The 10,513-nt window shown below is 33.4% G+C and overlaps 1 pseudogene; it reads left to right on the top strand.

The window, feature by feature from the left end:
- Positions 1-4,849: 4,849 nt before the first annotated feature.
- LOC107475684 (alpha-ketoglutarate-dependent dioxygenase abh1-like) lies at positions 4,850-7,075 on the top strand (annotated as a pseudogene).
- The last annotated feature ends 3,438 nt before the right edge of the window (positions 7,076-10,513 follow it).

Genomic DNA, 10,513 nt, shown 5'->3' with positions numbered 1-10,513 from the left:
TAAGCTTGCCATGGAAAGGAGTAAGAAGGATTGGATGAAGACAGTAGGAAAGCAGAGAGACGGAAGGGACAAGCATCTTCATACGCTTATCTGAAATTCCTACCAATGAATTACATAAGTATCTCTATCTTTATCTTTATGTTTTATTCGTATATCATCATTCATATCCATTTGAGTCTGCCTGACTAAGATTTACAAGGTGACCATAGCTTGCTTCATACCAACAATCTCTGTGGGATCGACCCCTACTCGCGTAAGGTTTATTACTTGGACGACCCAGTACACTTGCTGGTTAGTTGTGCGAAGTTGTAGTGATCACAATTTCGCGCACCAGAGAGCACCTGAAAGAAACAAGAGCTGCTTGGTACTGCCTTAAGAAACCTCTTAAGAGGATTGAAGGAATGGAATAGAGATATTTTTGGTCATATTGGGAAGCAAAAGCAGAAGCTACTCAATCGTATAGGGGGAATTCACAGGGTGCAAAGCTAAGGGCCACAACCCTTTTCTTGAAAGGTTGGAAAAAGAGCTCACGGCAGAGCTTGAAAATATTTTGGAGAAAGAGGAGCTAATGTGGCTACAGAAGTCAAGAGAGAGATGGGTGGTTGAAGGCGATCGCAATACGAAGTACTACCGTACTAAGACCATTATAAGAAGGAGAAAGAACAAAATCTTAAAGTTGCGTAACGAGAATGGGGAGTGGATTGAAGAAGAGGAGACCATTGCCTAACATGCTATTAATTTCTTTACGGTGCTATATAAGGAAGAGGAAAATAATAACCCAGTCCAACTTGTTATCAATAAGTACCCCCCACTAGATGAAGAGAATAGGAAGGATATGGATGCACTTCTAACCCCAGTGGAAATTAAAGGAGCTTTTTTTAGAATTGGTTTTCTTAAAGCGCCGGGGGAGGATGGCTTCCCCACTAGGTTTTACAAGGATAATTGGAACTGTATTAAATCTAATGTTCTCTCCATGGTGGATGTCTGTTGAATAAATCCGGCTTGCATTAGGGACATGAATAACACACTGATTACACTCATCCCAAAGATTTCCACACCAGAGTTTATAACCCAGTTTAGACCCATTTTCCTCTATAACGTCAGTTATGAAGGGCTATCTAAAACAATAGTTGAAAGAATCAAACCTAGGCTGGTGAGTAGAATTGCTTCGCAGCAATCCAGCTTTGTTCCAGGCCGAAATATTCATGATAATATATTGATAGCCAAAGAAATAACTCATATCATGAAAAGAATGAAAGGTAAGAAAGACTTCATGGCGATCAAATTTGACTTTGAAAAAGCCTATGATGGAGTGAGGTGGTCTTTTCTTAACCAATGTTTAGAGGAGTTCGGGGGTGACAAGCAAGCTAAGAGAGATTATAATGACATGCGTGTCATCCGTTTCATACAATTTGTTATGGAACGGAAGAGAAACAGAGGTTTTCAGCCCCATTAGGGGTTTGAGGCAAGGTGACCCTCTATCACCTTATCTTTTTGTAATTGTGATGGATAAATTATCCCTGATGATAGAAGAGTATGTGGAATCTAATAACTGAAAGCCAATCACAGTTGGAAGAAGGGAACATAAAATCTCTCACCTTCTCTTTGCGGACGATCTCTTAGTGTTTGCGGAAATTGCTGCTATTACAGATGTGATGAAGGAATTTAGTGAGGTGTCTAGGTTGAAAGTCAGCGTTTCCAAAACAGCCATAACTTTCTCTAATAATGTGAAGAAAGAGGAGAGAGAGACTATAAAGGAAATCTGTCAGTTCCAGCAAAATCAAAGCTTGGGCAAGTATCTTTGAGCAATGATTACTAATCAACGAAGAGGGAAGGAGAAGTTTAAACATGTACTACAACGAGTGCATAACAAGTTAAAGGGATGGAAAAGACAGTGTCTATCTTTAGCGGGGAGAATAACACTTGCAAAGGCGGTGCTGAACCCCTTAGCATACTATGACATACAACACACCAGACTCTCAAAAGAAATTTGTAGGGAGATAGAGAAAACTTTCGAAGTTTCGTTTGGGGGGATAACCAATCTCAAAAAAAATTCATCACATTAGGTGGGAGACGTTGTGCCAACCAAAACAACAAAGAGAGCTAGGTTTTAGAAAACTACATGAGATGAATGAAGCCTTTATTATGAAAATTCTATGAAGACTGTTCACGGAACAGGAAACTCTATGGACGCAAGTGGTTACTCATGATAAGCAGGAAGTGTTAGATGGGTTGGAGAATATAAACAGTAGTAATAAAAGCTCTTCTTTTTGGAGGAAACTGCAAAGAGTCTGGACTAGAATGAAGTAGCATTGTAAGTGGATTGTAGGTGATGGCAAAACAATTAAATTCTAGGATGACATTTGGCTATCAGGAGAGGAACCTCTTAGAGAAAAAATTTACAAGACATTCCAAAAGAGTAGGATCAGTACACAATTGGAGATTTCGTAAACATAGATAATCAATGGCAGCTCAATATTTTAGAATCTTTTCTCCCATAGAATCTAATAGAAAAAATAAGAAAGATAGAGCCGCCACAGCCCCAAAAAGGAAAAGACACTATAGGGTGAAAATTTACTGCAAATAGAGCTTTTTCTATTGCAACTGCATACAAGAGCCTAACTAGCCAGCAAGGTGAAAACAGCAAAATTTGGAAAGCAATATGAAAATGGAAAGGCCCAGAAAGAGTGCGTACCTTTTTGTGGCTCATGAATCATGGAAGGTTGATGACAGCGGATAGAAAAGCCAGAATGATTGGAATTTCTCCCTACTGTCATAATTGTCCCCAAGTGAAAGAATCGATCCTCTACATGCTGCGAGACTGTCCTAGCGCATCTAGGATCTGGGTTAAAATTGTACACCCAAATGCTATTACTCTCTTTTTCACAATGCCTTTGGAGTTATGGGTATAGACGAACTTTAGCAATGACATGGACAAAAGCTCTAAACACAATTGGATGAACGAATTTGTGCTAACCTGCTACTGGCTTTGAAAGTGGTGAAATGAAGAGGTTCACAATCCAAATTTTCTCCGCTCAGTGAATCCTATTTCACTCATAAGGGAGGAAGTAAAGGAGTATAAGAGAGCTCTTCAGAAAGGTAAATTTTTATCTATTGAAACAGCTCAAAGTAAAAAAAATTCACATTAAATCCCACTCAAATGATGATGGGTTAAATTGAATACTGATGGCACGTCACAAGAAAAAACAATGAAGGCTGGGTGCGGAGGTCTTCTTCGAACCCATAATGAAGAGTAGATTGAAAGTTTTCGGACAAATCAGAGAAGATGCCAACCAGTGCAAGCTGAGTTGTGGGGCGTCCTCCATAGACTTCACATGGCGGTAGACCAGGGAATGAGAAGAATGGAGGTGGAAATTAATGCCAAGGAGGTCTATGAGATTTTAAAGAATACAAGACAGAAAAATTATACCACAACAAAGTGTTCATGGAGATTTACGAAATCTTTCGAAGACCTTGAAAAGTTGCTTTTATACATATTGGAAGAGAAGCCAATCAATGTGCACACTGACAAGCGCGCAACAGCATCACGTTCAGGAAGATGTTTTACTTTTTGGATACTCTTCCATTAGATTTAGTTAGTTTAATGAAAGATGATGTAAAAAGGGTTCTTTTGTCCCAGAAACTTAGTTTTGTAATTTTTTTTTTTGAGTCTAATGTGCCTTACCCTTAAAAAAAACAAGATATGTTTAGTTTGTATTCTTTTTAGTTTTTTTTTTAATTTTATAAAAAAAATAACAATAAAAATAACAAAATTTATTTTTCATTTTTATCTCCTACTTTTATTCTTTTTTTATAAAATCTAAAAAATAAAAAATAATAAAAATAAAAACACAAATCAAACCAAACGCACTCTTATATTATTATATAAAAAGTGAATTTTTTGTAAATGTCAATAAAATGTAATATAGATTGGCTGGTGTATAAAAGCATTAATTTAGTAAACATTGACCAATAAATAAACTTTTGAAGAGCAATTTGATTTAGTAAACATTTGTGGACTTATTTGACCAATAAAAAAATTTTGAAAATCAATTTAACCGTTTACATATTTATAATTTGTTTATTGTAAGGGAATAATTACTTCTTCTGCCTTTTTTGTTTTCCTGCATATTTTAAAGTGTGAGCGATTAAAAATATCACATATTTTATTTACTAAAATTAATTATTTTAAAAGAATTTAACTTTTACATAACTATCTAATAATATTTCTTTCTATGATTATTTACGCAAAAACATAAAATTAATTTTTTTGTTAACTTGACATTTGTTAGACTAATTAACTCTCATGTTAAATTTTAATAAAAATTTATATAAATTATTTTTTATTATTTAATAAAGACATAAAAATTTTTAAATAAACCAGTCTTTTTATATACAACGATTAATACAATGTACAAAAAATATTTCCAGCAAAATAAAAATTTAAAAAATTCATTTTCAATTTAAAACTTAAAAGTACTATCCCGAACATCAAAATTAGATTCTTCTTAAAATTAACTTGGAAATTTGAAGTTTAATTTAAACGGTTGAGCTGATTATTAGTCTTGGTACTTTTCTTTTTTGGTGATATTAGTCTTGGTACTTTAAGTTAGCTTGACAAATTCCCAAAATGATAATTTAGTTTTTACGTGAAATTGTGAATTAAAAATTCATTTAATATGTTGGATTAAATTATTATTTAATAATTTTAAATTAACAATACGTAAATTTATTTTTACTAGATGAAGGTGATATTTTTATTTTTTTATTTTTTATTTTTTTTCAAAAAACAAGCGAACCTCTTGTTCTTCCTCTTCGTCTTGGTCTTGGTTTTTGTTTCTGGTTTTTTTTCTTTTTCTTCTTCCTCCTTTCTTTCTCTTCATTCCAATGTTTACGGTTTCTACTTGGCGCCTAACACCAACAACCGCACCCGCATGGCCACCAACAAACACCGAGTAATTAAAACCTCTCACTTTCTCTTCTTATTCATCATCCTTTTCATTTCCATGCATGTTAATTAACTCGTTACTTCGTTCTTAATTTCCTGTTATTTGAATTCAGGTTACCACGCCATTAGCTGGTAATGGAGTAGAATTCATTATGTTTGGAACTATTCGTGTATCGCTTAACCTCAAGAATTTTTCACTTCCTTTTTCAACTAAACGCAATTCAGATACTGCAAAACCAAAACCTGCTTCGAGCTTCCGTGTTAATCAATTTGATATCTGCTTCAATGGAAAACGATATGTGCCGCAAGAAAAGAACAAGGAAATCTGCATTGAAGGGGAAAAAGAGAGGATCATACTGCGGCCTGGCATGGTTCTATTGAAGAAGTTCTTAACACATGATGAACAGGTACTAGATAGAGATCTTAACTTCTTTCACTATTATTTGTTGAAATTAACCAGGATTCAAGAACTCTGTTCTCTTGAGCATTGTTGAAATTTGTCTAACTGGCTTTAAGCCTTTAATTTATGCATCGTATCCGTTAGAAACTTAGAATTCATGATAATAACTCCAGTAAATTTGATGGTGTCTACTTATAAGCCAAGAATACAGTCTAATTATAATGACAAGCTGAACTTAATATCAAACTAAATAAATATAAAATTAATACGAGAAATACTTAGATACTATATTAATATATAATATACTAAATATATTCTAGAATAATGTTACACATCCAAATTTTTTGTTAACCAAGTTCAACCAAGTTGGTCTAACATAACAAAAATAAGTTATGACTAGCATTATTAATATAACTGTATTCCAAGTCATAACTGATTTAACCAGGACTTAGTTTATAAAAAGATTTGGATGTGTAGCATTATTCTATATTCTAATAGTATCCATTCTAGTTTGCCTCATTAATCTTGAATGTGGCATCATAGTTGGTCTGCGTTTTATCAAAAAAATGGTAGTTCATTAAGGTCATATTGCTCTGAAAATTGTAGGTGGAAATAGTGAAAATCTGCCGTGAGCTTGGTCTTGGTCCTGGAGGATTCTATCGGCCGAGTTATGCAAATGGAGCGAAACTTCGATTGCATATGATGTGCCTTGGTCTAGACTGGGATCCTCAAACCGGAAAGTATTGAAATAAGAGGCTAGTTGATGGTAGTAATCCACCCAGTATTCCTGAGAGATTCAGAAAGTTGGTTGTAAAAGCAATACAAGAAGCACAATATCTAATAAGAAAGGAATGCAGAGTAAGCTATGCTGAGAGGATACTCCCTTCAATGTCTCCTGATATATGCATTGTCAATTTTTATAATAACTATGGAAGGCTTGGTCTTCATAAGGTCAGCTACTTTTCATTGTATTCTACAAACTTAGATTGCATAATTTGCTTTACACTTTCTGCATAAATGTAGGTTAAATAAGATTGCTATTTTTATGGCTTTGGTAAAAAAAATTTTATATGTAACTGAAATTATTCTCTTATCACCATCCTACATTAAGATCAACTTGGTGATTGATACTTATATTTTGAACCATAGTTGCTAAGTTGATTTATACATGAGAAAATCTATATACTCAACTTTGTTTTATTCATCCGGCTCAATTTTGTTGTTTGCCATTATTTAGTGGTAGAAACTCAAGTATAGTCAACTTTATGTGAAGTTGATAACTGAGAATCGTTAAATAAACTCCTTATTTGAGTTTTTACCTTATTTGGTAACTAAGAATGATTTGACGAACTCCTTTCTTTTTCTTTAAAATGATTGGATTGGAACAAATTGCGCAGGATCACGACGAAACGCCAGAAAGTATCCAAAAGGGGTTGCCTGTTGTGTCCTTCTCCATTGGCGATTCGGCGGAATTTATTTATGGTGATCACAGGGATGTGGATAAGGTGGAGAAGGCAGTTCTAGATTCAGGAGATGTGGTGATATTTGGTGGTGTATCTAGGCGTATTTTCCATGGAGTTTCATCAATCATACCAAACTCAGCACCAAAGAAATTGCTTCAAGATACTATGCTCTCTCCAGGGCGCCTCAATCTTACATTCAGACAGTATTAACACCTTCATATTTGTTTATATAACTGTATGTATCTGACTTGTTCCTAATCTCAACCTGCATTGAAATATATCTGGTTTCGTCTAGTTTATGATATGAATTTTTGACCAACAGCAACGATTCACAATGTATCTGCTGTTAAATGATTTAATGAGAGATATCGAAAGGGTCTAATTTCAATCGGTAATGGTGGGAAAAATATCCTAAAATGATCGTATTTAATTTTAACATTCATAATTAAACACATTCATTATGTATAATCTTAGTTAAGAACAATACTACATAATGAACAAAAATTATTATTGTTGGCGAATATTTGGTCAACAAAGATATTTTTATACTAAACGCTAAATTCTAAATTTTTTTACCTTAATTTCTAAATAATAAAAAGTAAAAAGTAAAATAATAATAATTAAAAATACAAAATAAAATAATTTTAAACTACTCTAATTGATTTTTTTTATTGTCTCCCATGTATCTTAAATTTCAATATACCATCTTGATCGAATGGTGGTAGACATTTTTGTTTCCCTTTTTTTTTTACCAAAGTAGAATTTTGTTATAGAGAAAATGATTTTCCTTTTCTATAAATATTTCTACTTTTATGTTTTCAATAAGTGTCTTTTAACATTTTGTTTTCTATTTTTTAGACCACTCATTTGGATAATTTAGTAGTTTGCAAATTATTGGTAGGTACTAGGGATAGTAGAATAATATGATACATATGGTGGTGACTAATATTATAATGTTAGTATGATAATATAACTAAATATAAATGTATATATCAAGTGTTATCTTAGCTTAAAGAGAATCACGTACCTATCAGATAGATAAGCACAACTGTACAAGCGTTCATCCCTTTCATCTCGAACATTCCACATGTCAAAGGTATTGCCATATCTTGTCTTTAGCTTCCAATTATTTGGTTTGAGGTGTCACTCTTGGTTGTTTTGCCCTTTTATAATGGGTTATAGATTTCAATAATGGAAAAAAATGCATTTATGTTATTATATCTTATACTTTATTTAAATTAATATCTATTGTTTTAAAATTTTAATATTCTTATTTTCCACTTTTAAATCATATTAATGTGTTTAATTGACACAGTTATGAAATTTTAGATAATCTCATCAACAACTCTAACAACTCTTAACAGATTCAAATAATCAAATGCATATGATGATGAGGATTTGGTTGTGGAATCCTACTCGGCAAACAAACACACAAAGGTTCCATTAGAATATAATAAGCATGAAATGTTGAGAACCTATTTTGTTTTCAGAACCTTTATGATTTATTTTTCTTTATTTACATCTCCCAAAACGAGTTAGGGTCGCCTATGCCTCGGACTTATCATGATGATACATTATAATTTAATATCATTTTTATTCAATCTAACTACTAAACCATGGCCACAAACAACTAATGTCAATTGTTTATAGTGGAAACGAATCATCATCATGGGTATGACTATGACTCTAAAAAAAAAAAAAAAGGGTTGGCAACAAATAGTGTAACATCGTTGTTCATGCTAAAAGGATAAATATATAGTTTTAAAATTAATCTTAGAAGAGAAATTTGTTGACATTGGCATATTAATAATTGACCCATCTCCTTTGCCAATTTGCCATCATCAGGCTAAAACTTTTTTACGTAATATAAATAAGAGTTTAATTTTGATGATGTAAAACGTTTTATATAGTGGTATTTTTTATGATTATTTACGTAGTTAATATAAAAGATAGTTATTTTTATTGATATGACATTACGTAATTAGATAAATGTATAAAATTATTTTATGCTAGATATATATCAGTAGCTAAGAGAAAGAAAAGTTGAATCTTGGCATCTTTTTACTTCGTTTAATTAATTTTGGAGTTGAATGGATCTTCTGGATTTTGGAATCAGATGAAAGATAAGAGATTATTTTATTTTATCTCTTGTCGAGGGAAGAGTCAAAACAAAATTACGTGTTAGGTGTATTACTGTGAAGTTTAGCTGGATAGAATAATCAGGAGATAGTTTTATTTTGTCTCCTAAAATGCATAATCAAAAACAAAGAAGAGAAAGAGAAGTAATACAGAGATATATCCTGGTTCAGCTACTCAGTGCAATGTAGCCTACATCAAGTCTCCATCACAATAATAACAGAATTTCACTATCTTTGAATAAGATTACAAATTCCAATTTTTCTATGATTCTACCCAATCCTATATGAGACAAATTCAGTTTCTAACCCAAATCAGATTTGACTAGAAACTCACTCTATCTTTCAACAACAAAGTGCTCACCCAACTTGCACGGAAATTTCCTCAAGATCATAACACAACCGAAAAACTTACAAAAAACTTTTGAAATGAACATTGGCTTTTATCTAAGTGTAACTCTCTTGCCTTTTTTCATTCAATGACCTTTTTTCATACAATCCTCATAGTATTGCCTTTTTCCATTGAAAATAAAAAAAGAGTAGACTGAGATTTTCAATGAGAATTATGAAGGAGAAGAGTGTAATAGCTTTGTAAGCTATAGGAACCCAAACATTATGCTCTCACTCTTTACTCCAATCCTTGGTCGTTCACTCCTTTAATAGAGGAGTGAAGTTTTCAAAGCTTGAAACTTGCTTCAGCACTTGTTTGACTTCTTCTTCCAAAAATCAGAAGTAGCAACGGCGTCACAGAGCAGAGATAGAGTAGAAGCAGTGACTAGGGGTATAAGTTACCAAATCGGACCGAAATTTACCGCAAAAATGAACCGAAATTTACAACAACCGAATGAACAAGTGCAGTAATGGTTGTTTTTACAAGTTTGCCCTTTAACCTAAAAACAAAACCCCCAAATCCCTAACTCTAACTCACTCAGCACTCACCATCAGCAACCACAACTCCACCCAACAAGGCCACAAGTCCGTAAAATAACTTCCATCTTCCTCCTCCATGCCTGAGAGAATGAGAGCCTGAGAGAGTCAGAGAGCTACCGCCGTCCTCCAGTCGCAAGTCGTCCATCGTCGCCGTGAAGGACATTGTAGGCGTTGCAAAGTGCTGGAGAGCGCCGTCGTCTAGCCGCAGTCTTCACACCGTTGTCCAGTCCATGCCGTCATCCAGTCCACGCCATCGCAGCAAACCCTAAATTGAGCTGTTTGTCTCCGTCACCGAACAGTAGTCTCTGTCGTCAAACAATAGCTTTAATTCGAGCCCTCTCCTGTAACTCACGATGTCTTCTTCAGAGGTGAGTAACTTGGTATATTCACAATTTGTTGCAAGTTATTAGATGTTGTTGCTAGTCTGTTGGAAGGAAAGTATAGTCACAATTTGTTTATTTTGTTTCATAAAATATGTTGCTGTTGCCGGATTAATTTGTTGGAAACAAAGTATATTTACAACTTATTTTTTTTATTTCATCACCATCCAGATATATATCTATTTTTGCTTCATTTATTATCTCCATCTAGTAAGCTTGAATTATATATTATTATTAGGTGAATTATTATGATTTTG

This window comes from Arachis duranensis, chromosome 2 (assembly GCF_000817695.3).
Source record: "Arachis duranensis cultivar V14167 chromosome 2, aradu.V14167.gnm2.J7QH, whole genome shotgun sequence".
Lineage (NCBI taxonomy): Eukaryota > Viridiplantae > Streptophyta > Magnoliopsida > Fabales > Fabaceae > Arachis > Arachis duranensis.
Note: the sequence above shows the minus strand (reverse complement) of the source record. Positions and strands in the feature narration are given on the sequence as shown.